The sequence below is a fragment of the Trichechus manatus genome, unplaced genomic scaffold (assembly GCF_000243295.1).
Source record: "Trichechus manatus latirostris isolate Lorelei unplaced genomic scaffold, TriManLat1.0 scaffold00145, whole genome shotgun sequence".
Classification (NCBI taxonomy): domain Eukaryota; kingdom Metazoa; phylum Chordata; class Mammalia; order Sirenia; family Trichechidae; genus Trichechus; species Trichechus manatus.
Window position 1 is genome coordinate 5,731,808 of NW_004444081.1, and position 15,682 is coordinate 5,747,489.

Sequence of the window (15,682 nt, forward strand, 5' to 3'; positions counted from 1 at the left end):
AATGACAATGCATGTCCAGCCTTTGTGTATAACAAGAAGCCGAGGGGACTAGGGGTTGGGAGTGGCCATCAGGGAGGCTTCCCAGGGTAAGTGGGGCTTGAGTGGGGCCCCAGTTGCCCTGAGCCACAGTCCAGGGGGAGGGGTAAGCAGAGTGTGGAGACTTCCATCCTTCCCTCACCACTCCACTAATCCTCCCCCCACTGACTGTTGGCATGTTTCTCCACTCTGCCTCCACAATAGGGGCAGAACTGTCCCTTCTGACCGTCACCACCACCCTGGTCCAAGGCATTTCATCTCTCTCCAGGACAGCGCAAAAACCTCCTTTTTGGCCCCCTGCTTCCAAGCTTCCTGCCCTCACAAGCAATGAACGTGGCTTTTCAAAAATGTAAATCAGATCATGCCTCGTCTCTCTGGAAAATTCTACAATGATATACACCATTTCAACAATTCCACCAAAAAAAAATTCCAACAATGGCCTTTTGCACTTATGCCACCCATGTCTGTGTCATTTGGCCCCCATGAGTTCTCCAGCCTTATCCCCACCGTCATGGATTGAATTATGTCCCCCCCAAAATGTGATGTGTTTATCAGTTTGGCTGGGCCATGATTCCCAGTATTGTGTGGTTGTCCTCCATTTTGTGATTGTAACTTTATGTTAAAGAGGATTAGGGTGAAACTGTAACACCCTTACTAAGGTCACATCCCTGATCCAATGTAAAGGAAGTTTCCCTGGGGTGTGGCCTGCACCACCTTTTATATTACAAGAGATAAAAGGAAAGGGAAGCAAGCAGAGAGTGGGGGACTTCATACCATCAAGAAAGCAGTGCCAGGAGCAGAGTGCATCCTTTGGACCTGGGGTTCCTGTGCAGAGAAGCTCCTAGTCCAGGGGAAGACTGATGATAAGGACCTTCCTCCAGAACTGACAGAGAGAGAAAGCCTTCTCCTGGAGTTGACACCCTGAATTTGGACTTCTAGCCTACTAGACTGTGAGAAAATAAATTTCTCTTTGTTAAAGCCATCCACTTGTGGTATTTCTGTTATAGCAGCACTAGATAACTAAGACATCCACCAACTCTCTCCTGGCTCTTTAAGCTCCAGCAATACCAACTTTTCTCATCCTTGAACAAGCCAAGCTCCTTCCCACCTCTGGGTCTTTGGATTTGCTGTTCCCCCTGCCTGGAACCCTCTTCTCTCAGCTCTTTAGATGACTGACCCCTTTTCATTTTCAATGCACAGCTCACAGTGACCTCCACGGAGGGGCCCCCTGAGCATGTACGTATTTCAGTGTGTTGTGTATACTTGTTTGCACGCCTGGCTTCCCCACTAGACACTGTGCATCTCGAGGTCAGGCATTGCACATCTCTCTCTTATGAATAGCCCAGAGCAGATGCTTCCTTCAAGCTGCTGCCATGAATGAAGTGTTTCTGGCAGAGCAGGCAGGTCTGGCTGGCAAGGTTAGTTCAAGAAGGCAGCGGAGGCAATAAGTCCAGGGGAGAGGCTGACATGACAGCCAAATTGATCGCAAGGGGTCTGAAGCAGACACAGTGGGACAAGTCTCCCTGGGGCTCCTGGCTTGGTGCAGAATGCCCTCTATCTGACAGTCAGCACTGCCCATGACTCCAGCCCTGCAGGGTGCTGAGAGGCAGGAGGGGCAGGGTGTTGGTTGTGGGCTACGGCATGGGGGTACAGCACACATTCCCCCAGCCCATGGCAGTCAACTGAATTCTCCACTCCCATCCCCTGGAGCCAGGCAAACTGAGGGTAAGAGGAGATGGGGCTGGACATGCACTTTTCTCTTTTGATTTTGGAATTCTGCTACTACAGGTAGAACCCTAGTGAAGATTGAGAAAGGACAGTATTGGATAAAGACAACAAAATGTTAAAAGTGGTTACCTATGATTATGGGACTATGGGCATTTCCTTTTTATTTTTATTTTATATATGTCCTGACTAAAAAAAAAGATTATTTTGCATTTATTCTGTAATAAAAAGTAATGCCTTACCTCACAGGATTTGCATAGCATGATTGTGAAGCATTTTGGGGGAAAAGAAAGAGGAAGAGGAGTGGAAGCATATGCTAGTCTGGGCAGAGCTGGGCAGGCTGAGAGGTTGCTCAAGTTGACTTGGAGAGGCAGTGAGGGTGGGGAAGAGTGTGGTGTGCAGAGTCACACTGACCTGTGTGCCAGTCTGCACATGACCACCTGCTGGCCAGGTGGCTTTGGGCAAATGACTAGCCTCTTTCGGCTTTAGTTTCCCGCGTGAATGGGGATAATAATAAAATCAACTGTATAATTTTGTTTTGCTTTTTGGAAATGAGAAAACCCCTGGAAAGCAATCTGTACAATGTCTGGCATGCAGCAGGTGCTTTGTAAATGGAAGCTACATTATGGTTATTGCTCATTTGAATAGAAAGCTGACTGGCTGGGAGTAGAGGGCTGCACTTCATTTATGTAATGGGGACTCTGAAGTAGGAAGAGAGGAGATGATCACCCACTCATGACATGTACTGAGACAAAGTCCCATCCACATACTCACTTCACAAGATTTTTTTGAGCACCTACTTTGTTCCCAACATTGTGCTAGATTTTGTGGATAACACAGAACAGGTAGAAGACACACACACACACAAATTCTGCTCTGGAAGCTACCTGTCTCATGTCCTTCTGGGATGACTTTTGGGCTACCTTCTCCAACATAAGCCTCTCACCCTCAACTTTCTCATCTATAAATCCAGGAGGCTGGGATAAACAACTTCATGGATAATGCTGTCTGGTCCCTATACTCTTTGACCAAAGATCTCTGTCCTTGTGCTGTTGGTAAGTAGGATTTTCAGGGCCACAAATAGGAGAAGTCATCGTTTCAGAAGAGAGAAACACAGTGATTATTCCCCAGGAATGAGCTGCTCCTTCCAGAACACAGGACCCCACACAACTGGTCCTCTCTGGGTTTTGAGACCCCTAGGGACTAAAGGTAGCTTCCTTGGATCTATGCTAGGCCTGGGTCCCCATTCACTCTCCTCTCCAGGCTTCTGGCACCTGTTTGGTTGAGTCTCCTACAGCACCCGCCGCTAGGGAGCTACTGCAACTCTTGAGCCCTGATGACACCTCTGAATTGCTGGTTGTCAGGCATCAAGTGGAAGGAGACACTGCTCCTTGCCTTCACACTGCCCAGATCACAGCCCCAAAGCCAGGCCTCTCCCTGAGCTCCCACCAGAATCTAGAATCCTGCAGCCCCTATGACTGCATAAAGGCCTTTGAACTGTGAACATCCAACCATTTTCTTTCTTTGCATTTTTTCCCTTTTGTTCCTTGTCATTGACTGGGAGGAGGTGTGGTTCATTTATTTCTTTTTGTGTCATTCAAGTGAGATTCCTAGTATGGAATCCTCTGGTGGATCCCCAGAGGAGGAGCTCTTTGTGTCCCCCCTATTTAGCCTTTTCCTTTAACTGGCACAGTCGGGCACTGAATGCTCTGTAGTCTCATGAGCTGTTGTAGCACACAGCATCTAAAGTTTTAACTGTTATTTATAGACACGTGACTAGTTTTCTGTAGCTGAACCTAATGGCAGAGACAATGAGCAGCAAGGATGGCTGCTGGGGCCCTGGGTGGCCCTGAGGTGAAGGATGGCCACTCTGCCATCCTTTAACAACTAGACCTGAAGCTGGTGTTTCAGCCTCAGAGGCCAAGGCCAGAACTCAAGATCTCTTCAGATTGGTTGGCCAAGATGGAAGCTGTTGAGATTTCTTCCCATCTGGTTTTGGGAATCACCACGGAGAAAGAATCTTCAAGGTCAAGAAGATATTGGTAATGACATGATTGCCAAACCTTCCCTAAGAGACGAACAACTAAAAAACCATTTGATGTCGAGTTGATTCCAACTGATGGTGATCCCATGTGTGTCAGAGTAGAACTGTGCTCCACAGCGTTTTCAGTGGGCTGGTTTTTTGGAAGTAGATTGCCAGGCCTTTTTTTCCGAGGTGCCTGTGGGTGGACTCAAATCTCCAACCTTTCAGTTAGCCGCAGAGCATGTTAACCATTTGCACCACCCAGGGACCCCAAGAGATTAATAGGAAGTAACTAAATATTTGTCAAATGAATGAATGAATGCATAAACTAGAGCAGGATTCCTGGGCACAAGTGTCTGAGCAGGTGTGCAGAGGCACCACCAGCCCACTGGTATCAGACAGCATTCATGCCCTTTTCCTACTTCACAGAGGCCTCGGCTACCTAGTGAGAAGTGACCAAGACCGGAACAAGTCCACTACCATTTTGTTTAAAGCTAGCTTCTCTGACCATAGCTGTCTGAGGCTAACTGATCTCCAGATACTGCCCAGCCTGGGGTAGGGAGGGGATTGCCCCCTTCCCCTCCAACCCACCCTATCAGCTAACCCTATAGAAGGGCTCACGGGGATCAGGCAGCACCAGGGGCATCTGCTCTGGGGAGCTGGAACTGGGGGACAACTAGAAAGGCTGACAAACCAGAGTAGGAGCCCACAGAGGCCTGGATCTGGGCTGTTGAGTCAGGGTGGGGCTCAGAAGGGACCCAGGGGTCAATGCACAGACTGGTCTCAGAGGTGTGGAGGGGTCCAAAGTCTGGAAACCAAGAAATAAAGTCAAAGTCAAAGAGATCTGCTTCTTGGAGCAAGAACAAGGCCAGGGGACCAGGGTGGTGACAAGGCTGAGATGGCCAAGGCGGGCAGTGGCAGGCATCTCAAAAGGTGGGTATTATTAATACTTCTATACTGATAGTAGCAGCTAATATTTCCTGGGAGCCCATCATGTGCCAAGCCTTTGGCTAAGTGCTTCCTAAGGAGCCTCAAAGTAGACACTAGGTTACTCCCTTTCTTTACATAAGAGAACTGAGGCCCAGGCCAAATCGCTCGCCAGTCATACAGCAAGTAAGTGACAGAGCTGGCATGAACCCAACTCTTGACTCCGAGGTCCACTTTCTCCAGCATCTGTGCCCACTCTGCTCAGACCAAAGCCTGTTGGCAGCCAGTACTGACTGGGCCCCCCCAACTCCTCCCCCCCACCCCAGTATCCTCAAAGCACTGGTTCTCTTCACATGCGACACTAGAGCTGAGGCATGCCCCCAGGGACAGGACTCTGCCGGGTGCTGCTGGCCAACTGCTGGGAGGGTGAGGGTGGGAAGATGGAAACAGCATTGGCAGAATGTCCACTCCCCTTCTCCCAGCTGCCAACCCTCCCATGTCTCCTTCATGGAGCTTCCCAGTTGCCACCACATAAGACCAAAGGGCGGATGGGAGAAGAGCAGGAAATAGGTCGAGTTCATGAAAGTAGAGCAAGGAGGGAGGCAGACACCGGGAAACAGAGGGATGAGGCTTAGGATGCGGGTGAAGTGGTCTAGCAGCACAAACTTTTAAAATCAGAGTGTTTTGTTTTCGTCAGCTTTCCGCTTCATGCGTTCTCCACAGGCTACATTTCACTGCATGATGAGCAGGGCACAGCTACGGGAGTTACCGGCAGCAGTGAAGCCGGGGGCAGGAGATATGAGGATGCCAGCAGCTCAGTGTGTGTCCGGGTGACAGGACCGTGAGAATATTTTACTAGACCAACTCCTCCTTAGCGTTCAGAAGGGATCCCCTTCTGCAGTGCGAGGAGTTGGGGCCCTCCTGCCGCACACATGTGTGGACAGTGGAATTAACACAGACATGCACCAAACCAGGGGTGCGGGGAGATTCCAAAGTACGATCCATGCAGCATAATCTAGGTGGGGATGCCCTGTCCAGCAATGATCTGTGTCACTGCTTCACACACCTGCTCTCAGTCAAGCCTAAGAATGCTACCAGGTGGTGACTATTATTACCATCCCATTTTGCCAGTGAGGAAACTGAGACAGGGAGGTTAGGTAACCGGCCTGGGATCACGCAGCTGATACGCCACCAAGTCGGTATTCTCACCTCAGCAGCTGCCGCCGCAGCCTAAGTGTAGGCACCTGGTTCTCTGCAGATGGAAGGAAGTTAACACTTCTTTTTTTTTTTTTCATGTTTGAATTTTTATTTCATATTAGGGTGCCAAGATCACACAGTATTTCATGTGTTAACACCTCTCTGAAAGTGTACACCAGTTGCTATTGAATCAGTTCTGACTCATGACTCATGGTGACCCCATGTGTAGAGCAGAGCTGTGCTCCATAGGGTTTTCAGGGGCTGATTCTTCAGCAGTAGATCACCAGGCCTTTAGGAAGCTACCATTTCTTAAGCACCTACTATGCTCAGGAGCCATGCTAGGTGCTCCATATGCGTTAACTAATTTAGTCTTTGTAACTGTTCTTGTGAAGGAGGCATGATTAGCACTGTCTTACAAATGCAACAACGTAGGCTAAGAGAAATTAATTGTTTATCTTCTCCCAGCTAGTAAATCCTGGAGCTGGGATGTAAGCCCAGGAGAGACCCCATGCTGGTTTTCTCAACTGTGTGCCTCCCATGTCATGACTGTGTTACTTCCAATTTTTATGATTTACATTATCTACCCCTTGCCCCATCTGCTTGCTTGTTGATTGATTAGTTTCTTTAACACATAAGTTTTCAAGTCCTACTGCGTCCAAGGCAATATGGAGTGGGGGGACACAGAGATGACCGTGACCTGGCTCCTGTCCTCAAGTAGATTTCAGTCTGGTGGCATAGCTGTACTTAAATTACAGTGATGTAAGGAGGAATGTGAGAGGTGCTGTTCAGACCAGAGAACATTCCACGGGTGCTGGGGATGGCAGACAGCACCTGTGCTTGCTCTTCTTCTCTGTGCCCTGGGGAAAGGACGCACAGAAGTCAGCCTCATCCAACATGAAGCCCAGGCTGTGTAAGCTTTGAGCCGATTCTATGCAAGCTGTTGGTCATCTCCATCAAACCATCCATGTGACTGGTTTTTGTCCCTGGCTGGATTATCTCTGCACTGATGATTCTGGGATCAGTGTGACAGCCAGCAGGGGAGCCGGAATGCAACACAGGCCTCAGAAACCTTAGGCTCGTTAGATGTCACATTGAAACCAGGAGCTTTATGACTTGTCCTGTATTAAAGAGGCCATTAAAGTTGTGTGGGACCTGACATCGATTCAGAAGGAACATCAGCATCACCCCTGCCTGGCCCTACATCATACTCATCTGGCCCTACATCACACCTGCCTGGCCCTTCATCACAACTGCTTGGCCCTTTATCACACTTGCTTGGCCCTTCTTCAAACCTGCCTGGCTCTACATCACACCTGCCTGGCCCTACATCACACGTGCCTGGCGCTTCATCACACCCACTTGGCCCTTCATCACACCTGTCTAGCCCTTCCTCACAACTGCCTGGCCCTTCCTCACACGTCCTTGGCCCTTCATCACACCTGCCTGGCCCTACATCACATCTGCCTGGCCCTACATCACACTTGCCTGGCCCTTCATCACACCTGCTTGGCCCTACATCACACCTGCATGGCCCTTCATCACACCTGCCTGGCCCTACATCACACTTGCCTGGCCCTTCATCACACCCACTTGGCCCTTCATCACACCTGTCTAGCCCTTCCTCACAACTGCCTGGCCTTTCCTCACACCTCCCTGACCCTTCATCACACCTGCCTGGCCCTTCATCACACCTGCTTGGCCCTACATCATATCTACATGGCCCTTCATCACACCTGCGTGACCCTTCAGCTTCATCTTCTTCTTACTCTCCTCCCAAAGGAATTTTCCCTCTTCTGTGGACCCTGCTAAGTTGGCCAGAAAGGGCACAGGACTTGGAGTCTGAAGATCCAGGTCCACATTCTGGTCTGTCACTCCGCTGTGTGACTGCATCATGGAGGCTCTCTAACCCTTGGTCTCCAATGGAGATGATAATGCATCTTCACAAAGCCACTGTGTGAGTTACATGAGAAGTATGTGAAATGTTGGGTTTTATGACTACTACAATTTCTGGGCTTCACTGAGTAACATCCAGCTACGGCCAAGCCACTTCCACTTCAGCATCCTCTGTGAAGGGCTTCCTGGCAGGTCCAGGCCCCCTGACTTCTAAAGGGCTGTGGGACTTTTTCCACAGCACTTAGCCACCCAGGGGTAGGAACAGAGGTGGCAGATATGGGTTAATCTGGGGTTTGGGCTTTGCTGGGCTGGTGGCCTTCCTAGTTTACAACTCTTCAAAGGCTCCCCCTTCCAGGTAGAATAAAATCCACCCCCCTAACTTGTTTTACACAGCCTGCATAATCTTCCCTCCTACTCTTCCCCAGCTTTATCTCATGCCATGCTCCCTCTCGTTCTCAGCACTCCATCCCCACCAGTTTACCTTATTTATAGTTCTCAAACATGCCAGGCCCTTCCCTACCTCAGGGCCTTGGCACATGCTGTCTGCAAGGTCCTCCTTCCCACTTTTCACCTGGGTAACTCTTTATAGTCTTTAAAGTTTTAAAAAGCAAAGACACTGCTTTGTTAATTAAGGTGTGTCTGACCCAAGCCAGGGTCTTTCCAATCACCTCGTATGCATATAAAAGCTGGACAATGAAAAAGGAAGACAAAAGAAGAATTGATGCATTCAAACTGTGGCATTGGCAAAGAATACTGAATATACCACGGACTGCCAGATGAATGAACAAATCAATCTTAGAAGAAATACAACCAGGAAACTCCTTAGATGCAACGATGGTGAGACTTCATCTTGCTTACTTTGGACAAGTCATCAGGAAAAATCAATTGCTAGAAAAGGCCACCATGTTTGGTAAAGTAGAGGGTCAGTGAAAACGAGGGAAACCCTCAATGAGATGGACTGACACAATGGCCACAACAATGTACTCAAACTTACCACCGATGTTGAAGATGGTGCAGGACTGGGCAATGTTTCACGCTGTTATGCATAAGTCGCCATGAGTCAGAGCTGGTTCAACCACAACTAATAACAACAATAATGGATAATCCTTAGGACTAAGTGTAAGTATCACTGCCTCAAGGAGATCTTCCTGATCTGTACCCTCCCCTAAACTAAACTAGTCTTTCTTATAGAACCTCAGTCTTTTCCTCACAGACCTTACCCACCATTTGTAGACACAGATGTGTGAGTGTGTTTATGGTTTAATGGCTGTCTCTTCATGAGGGCAGGGACCATGTTAAGCCTGATTACTGCTATAGACCGAGTACCTGCCACAGTGTCTGGCATAAAATGGTATTTTATGAACATTTGTGGAATGACTGAATGTCTGCACAAAGGAGGTAACAAGAGGCAAGAAGATGGAGTATACTAGGGAAAAAGCGGAGGCGGTGACATGCCTGAGAGGGCAGGGAGAAGAGCAAGGTAGGGGCAGGCAGGGAGAAAGCAGAAGGCGCTATGATCTGAAAGACCCAGAAGACCCGAGTGGATAATTTGAATTTAAGATTTCAGAGGAGCAGCAATGAAGGCTGGTCTGCTCTGATGATGACGGGTCAGGAAGACTCCTAAAAGAGGGTGGCTATGGCCTTCTGATGGGGTCTGGTGCAGTCGGAGCAGAGTGTTCTGGGAGCTGAAAACGGGCCAGGAGGGAGAGGGCCCCATGAGGGAGGGGCAAGTTTGCCCATGTCCCTATGTTGGGGGTGGTCCTGCCCTCCGGGTGTCTGAGCAAGTCAGAGTTTCCCTAGTATCCTGTGGACTCAGCGGGAGGGGGCTGACTCTGCCTCCTGGGAGCAGGGGAGCTATTAACCCCAGTGGGGGTTAAAGAAGCAGCTTCTCCTTAGGGCTTCAGAGCCTTGTAACTGGCAGTGCTGTGTGGACTCCCTGATCCTCTGCTCGCACTGTCCCCTAGCCACACTGGAACTTTTGTCTTCCTGGCAGCAATGACAAAGTTGAACAGCAGAGGCAGGGAAGGACCATAAGCCAAACAGGAAGCAGACAATAGCCTCTTGCAGAAGTAGCATTTTTAAAAATAAAAGTGGGGTCCTGAGATTTGTACCTAGGTCACTTATCCAACATTCCGCCTGTCCCTCCCAAACCCTTACGATTCCTCTTCCCAGTGTCTGCCTTTTGACTCTGTGCTCTTCAGAATTCTTGGTGGAGGCTGAAAGATGTCAAGATGGAAAACCAGCAGGCAAAAGGCCCTATCCTTCATGCGCCACTTTTCAGAGTTCCTGAGCACACAACCACGGTGTTGACTCTATCTGCTGCAGGCCAGAACCATGGCAACTGTCTATCCATTCAATGGCACGTGGACCTACCCAGCCCTGGGGCAGGTGAACAGATGCCCCACTCACTGATGGACCCTCCATTCACCAAGAAGCCTGGGCTGAAAAAGTGAAACTCAGCAGGGAAATCAGGTGCCAAAGGCCAAATGAGGAGGCCATTTCTCCAGTGGCAGAGGGGTAAGAGCCACCCAAGATCATAGGTTACTAAGTCCATTCTTCTGTGGCTACAACTAACCCCACTGAAGGGAATGTGGTCCCAATTAGAATCAACAATAAAGAAAACCATGTTAGAAATGTAACTCTTTTTAAACTAGTTCAGTGAAGATTTCTTGAACACTTAGCATATGCCTGGCACTGTCCTGGGTGTGGAAGACACCAAGATTAATAAGACACAGTCCCTGCCCTCAGGGAGCGCCTACATTATGGGGAAGGCAGACTTAGAGCGGATCACCGCAATACAACATGGGATATCTAGTGACAGAGACAAATCATCATGGGGCAACAGCGAAAGCACCTAGGCCAGCTGGGGAGAGGAAGCTGTGGTGATGATAGTAGTAGCTAATGTTTATTCAGGCTAACATTTTTTGGTTTTTTTTTTCCCCTTTTATTGTACTTTAGATGAAGGTTTACAGAGCAAGCTAGCTTCTCATTAAACAATTAATACATATATTGTTCTGTGACATTGCTTGCCAACCCCATGACATGTTGACACTCTCCCCTTCTTGAACTTGGGTTCCTGATTACAGAGGCTAACATTTATTAATGTGTACTCTGTGCAGGCATTGTTCATAGCACTTTACACACATTAGCTGATTAATCCTCACAACAACCCAGTGAGGCTGGTACTATTATTACCCCCATTTTACACAGGAGGAAACTGACGCTCGGGTAGGTCAACTGCTGACTGAGTAAAATCTTGGATGAAGAATGAGTAGCAGAAGAGGGACCAGCATGAGCAATGGCTCTGAGGTGTGGTATGGGCAGAAAGTTTAGAATAAGTAGTTCCTGTAGTACCTGAACAAAGAGTTGGGCCAAGAGTGAGAGAATACAGGCTGAGGGGGAGGCATTGCCCTCAAAACTCCATGGCTGTCTGGGTGGGTCCGTGCACAAAGGCAGTGTCTCTGGCATCATTCCTTGTGTGTCTCCCCCACCCCCACCCCCGTTGCCATGGAGATGCTCTGCAAGGATTTGGTGACTGAATGGAAAAATAACTATGACTAAACATCAGGTTAGCACTTCACATTTTAGAAAATGCTCCTCATATAAATTATCTCATTGAATTCTCACAATAACCCCATGAGGTAGTATTATTTCCTCTATTCTACAGACAAGGAAACCAGTGCTCAGGAAGATTAAATGATTTGCTCAAGTCCCAACAGTCAGTGAGTGATGGAGAGAAGTTAGGCAGATCAGTATGTTTCTACCACAGTCCTCCTACTTCCCAAGATAGCAGAAAGTCTGGAAACGCTGTGGTTAACATGGTTGATCTTTTTTTTTTGGAAAACAAAAAGGGTGGAGGCCTTATATATCAGAGTCTATTTTTCTGAAGAATTTTGTAGAACTTGGCTTTCACGGAGGAGATCTCTCCAAACTGCCTGTAATATACTCGGTAAACATGAGCCAGAAATAATTAGCTAATGAGCTACATCATTGCTAATTATCTGTGCTAATGGAGGCAAGCATTGACGTGGAGAATAAAAAGCCGTGGAAAAGTATCCCTCACAGGCAGGCCATGGTCCTGCTCCCCCCAGCAGGGGATCCTGAGCTGGCCTGCCCTATTTGTAGTCTGCACCCCAAACGTGCATGGTGTTCATAACGCCCCCCTGGCCACCAGCGGCTTGTTCAAAGGGGCCTCTCCAGGTGGTCAGTATCCTCAGTGCTCCCCTGCCCCACCCACTCCCCTGTGAGTCCTGTCCTGCCTCTGCTGTCCAGAGGACGCTTCACTTTGCATTCAGTTCTGATCATCTGATCATTCTCTGCTTATCTGTCTTCGAGCTTCAAACATCTTTAAGTCTGTTCTTATTGTCCAGAATGCAGCTCCTGGTTCCCCGAAAAGGGCTTCTCAGCTGCAAGCCAGCCTTGCCCACCCAGAATTTCAGTCCTGGCCCCTGGACTCTGGGGCACGGGCTCCCCAAGGTGAATCTTGGGTCTGCAGCACAGCTTTTACCTTAGGTCAAACCATCCCAAACACAGTCTTTTAAATTTGCTGAGATCTGTCTAGCTATTTTTGTGTGATATGGTGGGAGTAAGAAAGGCCCTCAGAAATCTCACTGTAACATACATTTTTGATAAATGAAGGGATAAATGACTTGTTTAATCCTCCTAGCAAGTCTGTTGAGGTAGACATGATCGCCATCCCCATTTAACAGACAAGAACACTGGATCTCAGAGACATTCAAGCTTGCCACTAAGTGGCCAAGCCGGAATTAAACCTGGATCTATCTGAGGCCCAAACCTACGCTCTTTCAAGTACGCTTGTAACGTCAGTGGTAGTTAAGGATATGTAAAGAAACAGTGAAATATACTGGGGCAGCTACTCATGAAAGGAGCCCTGCAGAGAAGCATTTTAGAACAGGAAAAATCTTTATGTAAGTAAGCACTCATTAATTTTTCTGTTTTATGTTTATATATCTATGTATCTCCGGTTCCTTAATGAGGGGCATGTCAGTTTGTGAGAAATGACCCAGAACAGGTATTTGGCAGAAAGATGGCAGGAAGACATGGCAAAGTCATATCTTAACTCTAGGTTTGAATGTCAGTGGTGAACAAAAAGAAACAAAAAATACAGATGATCTTAAATTCTAATTTTCAAGCACTTGTCCCCAGTCCCTCTCCTTCCCTTGCTCCCACCAAGAAGCAAAGGGGCCCATCTGTCTCTGTTGTTTCCTTTTCTCCTGGGCCAAAGGCAGAAGTGGAAGGGATAGAGACAGAAGCATTGTTGCTCAAACACGTCAGGCCCTGTATGATCTAGGGTTAAAGGACCCCCATTTTAAAACAGGAAACTTACCTTCTTTTATATACAATATCTTTCTGGCTCTTCCTAGATGTAAAGGCTCTAAGAGATTGACTCCAGTGCCAAATTAATGGAGAACAAAGTCATGAGAGAAAAGTGTGTCAGAGCAATTCTTTGCAGAATAAAAGAATTCTGATTGCAGAGGCCTGGAGGGCCTGTAAATGGCAGGCAAGTGGGTCACATGGGAAGCTCTCTTTGTTATTTATTTTTTTTTAAAGAAAACCAGAAAATCAGCAGATGCTGACTAGGCACCGAAGGCAGGCTAGCCATTGATTTTTAGGAAAGATTTGAACTGTGACTCAGTGAGCCCTGATTGGCTGAGATGATACAAGTATAAAGCTGCCAGAAAGGAAACTGCATAGACCCTGATGGATGACTGCACAGGGGAGAGGAGGTGGGGGCAGGGCACAGAGGGAGTGTGAACGACAGCCTACGTGTGTGTGCATGCATGTGTGTGTGCATGCATGTGTGTGTGTGTGTGTGCATATGCATGTATGAGGCGTGGTGGCCCTGAGTCCATGCTCTGTGGAGTCAGAGGTCTGAAGCTGGAGGGGAAGCAGGAGGCTGGGATGCAGGACTGATCTCAAACAAGAAGAGCTGACTGCAGCTCAGAGAAGAGCCCATCTGAGTGGGACAGTGCCTAGGAAAAGTGACCCTTCCCACAGCTGAAACAGCGGCAGGTGAGGAGCAGGAATGGGGTGGCAGGGATGGTAGAAGTCACGGGGGCCCTGATGGAGTGGGAGGCTGCAGTGCTTAAGTGGGGACAGAGCAGAGGCAGGCACACAGGAAGGGCACGTTCCGTGCTCCCTGCAGGGACCGATTTGTGCTCCACAGTGGCCTCCCTTCTGGAGGAGTGTGCTGTGCGGACAGACGTATGCACTCTGGTAGAGGACTGCAGTGGGCACTTCCCATCAAGGGGACCCAACTGCCCAGCTGTGCTGAATCGAAGCTGCGACACGCCCATGCATTCACGCTGTCACATCCCGTCCCATCAGGGCAGACATCTCTCTGCTCCAGGCAGACTACACTTTTCTTAGAAGACTGTGTCCCAGAGATGGGGCACAAAATGTGCCTTATCCTTCTGCAGTGAACGACCCTGTATGGATCCTCCCATGAATCAAAATTGTCACATATTCCCTGGGAGCACTTCGAGGAGCAGGCGGATGGTTGGGGCCAACTGAAGCTGAGGGCATGCACGGGGGACAGAACGGACATCCTTAGTAGTGACAACAATAACACAGTAGTCATAGTAAAAGTTACTGCAGTTCACGTTATTGTTATTAGAAGCTGTTGAGTCAGCCCCTGACTCATGGCGATCCCATACAAAATGAAACGAAATGAAACATTGCCCCATCCTGCGCCATCCCGTGATCAGTTGTGGACTGGACCATTGTGATTCATTGGGTTTTCGTTGGCTGATTTTTGAAGTGGATTGCCAGGCCTTACTAGTCCCTCTTAGTCTGGAAGCTCCACTGAAACTGTTCAGCCTCATAGTAACAAATAAGCCTCCACTGACAGACAGGTGGGGTTGTGCAGAAGACATACAGGCTGAGAACTGAACCTGGGTCTCCTCCATGGAAAGTGAGAATTCTACCACTCAACCACCACTGCCTTAAACTGCAGTTTATACACCTATTAAATACCAGAGGGTGTACAGCGTTTTACGTATATTTCTTCATCTTCATTTAATTCTCAGAACAACTCTCTGCATCGTGGATATTATTAAACCCGTTTTACATTTAAGAAGACTGAGGTTTAGGGAGACTAAGCAACTTGTCCAACCTGACCAAGCAGGCAGGCGGCAGAGCTGGCGGGTCTCTCGGACCCTCAAGCCACACCTGCCCCTTGTCATTAGGCAAGGTGGATGTTGTCTGTCTGTACCCACCCTCACTGGGCCCTGCAGGAGCAAGTCTGCTGACCCACCCTACCCACCACTGTGGCTGCATTCCTCATTCCCAAAAGGTCATGTGTGAGGGGTGGCTTCCCTCGGAGACCATCTAAGTATACAGGGTACTTCCCTTCCTTAAACCAAAAATAAACCAAACCTGTTGCCATTGAGTCAATTCTGATTCATAGTGACCTACAGGACAGAGGAGAACTGCTCCATAGGGTTTCCAAGGAGCAGCTGGTGGATTCGAACTGCTGACCTTTTTGGTTAGCAGCTGAACTCTTAACCACTGAGCCACCACGGCTCCCCTCCTTAGAGCGCAGCAAACTCAATTTATGGTCCCTCTGTCCACCCCAGACCCACAGGAGCAGTCAGAGGTGTCAGTCCCAGGAGATCTGGGCAGTGGAAGCATGGACAGTTATCACAGGTTGGACCAGGGGTGTGGGAGGAGTCTGGACAGGTAAAAAGAAGGCGGAGGGGCAGGTAGAGGCAGCGGTCAGGGCGGCCAGTGGGTCAGGGGCCAGGACAGCCGGGCAGGAGAGCTCATGGAGGCTGAGGGCTGAGAACACAGAGGCAGGCCTGGTACTGGCCTGATGTTTGGGCTTATCTGGGGGCATATGTACTCTTCACAGAATCCCAA